The sequence below is a fragment of the Octopus sinensis genome, linkage group LG3 (genome assembly GCF_006345805.1).
Source record: "Octopus sinensis linkage group LG3, ASM634580v1, whole genome shotgun sequence".
Classification (NCBI taxonomy): Eukaryota; Metazoa; Mollusca; class Cephalopoda; order Octopoda; family Octopodidae; genus Octopus; species Octopus sinensis.
Window position 1 is genome coordinate 10114496 of NC_042999.1, and position 2500 is coordinate 10116995.

A 2500-nucleotide genomic window follows, 5' to 3' on the forward strand; every position below is an offset into this window, starting at 1 on the left:
CCATTCTTTTAGAGACACGTTGTCATCTGCCGGTATTGATACATCAATTAGAAAGCATTTTTTTTCTTCATGATCCCTGAAAACTATATCTGGTCTGTTGGCCTTAATTTTTCTATCTGTGTGTATTGGCATATCCCAGAGTATGGTTGCAATCTCGTTTATTTCGTCTGTGACCTTTTCTGGTGTGTGCCTACACCATCTTTTTCTGTTGTTACTCCATAATGTTGGCATAGCTTCCAGTGTATGTAGGTTCCAACTCTGTCGTGTCTGTGAATATATTCCTTCTTAGCCAGGACTGGGCAGCTAGAGATAATATGATTTATTGTTTCTTGTCCATCTCCACATATTCTGAAGTTACTTGTTATATTTCTTTTCATTATATGTTTTTGGTAATTTCTGGTGGGGAGGCTTTGGTCTTGTGCTGCAATTAAAAATCCCTCTGTTTCTGCTTTGAGTCCTGAGATTCTCAACCATTGCTGGGATTTTTCTTTGTCTATTTCTTTTCCATTTAGTTTAGTCCAGTATTTGCCATGAAGGGGCTTTTCTTGCCATCGTTTTATCATGGTCCGTTACTGTTCTAGTTTTAGTTTGGATTTCATTTGTTTTATAGCTTTTGTTGTTTCTTCTTCTTCATATTTGTTAGGTAATATGATTTCTTGTTTGTAGTTGTCAGCTTCCTTAAATACTGAAAACAGTTTTTTTGTTTTGCTCGTGTTTTGTGGCTATTTGTATTAGTTTCCCTCGCTTCTGAAGTAGGTATTGTTATTATCATTATTATTATTATTATTATTATTATTGCTACACACATAGATGGAATGTTAAACATTGAACTTTAGAAGTTTGCATATTTTTACTGTTAGGTTTAAAGATTTGTGCCTGTGTGTGCGCATATGCATTATCTACATTAAATATTATATATCCATACACATATGGCTGGGTGAATATATATTTGTGTACATATATCATCATCATCATCATCGTTTAACGTCCGTTTTCCGCGCTACCACGGGTTGGACGGTTCGACCGGGGTCTGGGAAGCCAGGAGGCTGCATCAGGCTCCAGTCTGATCAGGCAGTGTTTCTACAGCTGGATGCCCTTCCTAACGCCAACCACTCCGAGAGTGTAGTGGGTGTGCTACACTCACGGAGTGGTTGGCATTAGGAAGGGCATCCACATGTAGAAACACACACACATATATATATAATATATATATATATATATATATATATATATAATAATATATGTAATATGTAGATGCATATATATATGTGTGTGTGTGTGTATAAACATTTATATATATACATGTGTATATAATATGTATGCATATATATTCTCACACAAGTGAGAATACATTTGATGGTTGAGCTTGTGACAATTAGACAATTAGAATAGGAGAGTAAAAAGGTGAGTGAGTGCAGGAGAGAGGCAGGGAAAGGAGAAGAGAGGGAAGGAGTGGTGATGTCAGCGAAGGAGGAGCAAAATAAATGTTAGTGGAAGTACGAGGTGTTTGTCACACTGCTCCGAATGATAAGCGGGAAAAAGAGTGCGTGAGTGTGTGTGGGGGAGTGGGGGATATTGAGATGAGAGTGACACCGAGGAAAGGATACCACAAGGGTTCAAGTTCTCATCAAACTGAAAGAAGGAATAGTTTCTGCAAAGATATATATATGTGTATGTGTGTGTGTGTGTGTGTGTGTATATATATAAGTATTATATATATATACATGTATATATATATATATATATATATATATATATATATATATATATATATATATATATATATACAGGTATATATATTATATATACATGTATATATATATATATATATACATGTATAGTAGAAGAAATAGCTATAACCCTTTGACTATAACCCTTTTTAGTAGAAGAAATAGCTATAACCCTTTGACTGCTATTTCTAAATTCGGTATGTGGTAAGGCAATTCGTTGCTAAACCCTTTATTGCTTAGTATTACTTAAATTTTCCTCGAATGAGGCTTTTACATGCCGAAGACTACTTGGTGTAATTGATAATTATTCCAAATTAATTAATTTCACCCTTCATTATTACGGATAACCATATTTTATCTCAGTAGATGACCACAGCATCTTGTTTTGGCTACACGCGGGTGGGAAGGGGGTGTGACACAATCGTTTCATTCACAAATTGAATTCGGTGATACTAGTTGCGGATTCTAGCTCGCTCTGATACTGAGTTGAGTTGGTGCCTTCTAGTATCTCAAAATTCAATATATAATCATTTATGATTATAGTATTCTACGCTGAAGAGAAAAGAAGTTTCGGTAAGATAGAATTATTAATATTTAATATTTAATTCTTATGCTTTCCTAAAAACTTGATTTCGAAACGTACGTCCGTAGATAACTTAAAAATGTATGATAGATTGCAGTCAATTCATTCTCTCTTACCTGTTTGTGTCTGCCTTCCAATTGCTGTTTTACTGAGATCTCCCTTTTTAGTAGAAGAAATAGCTATAACC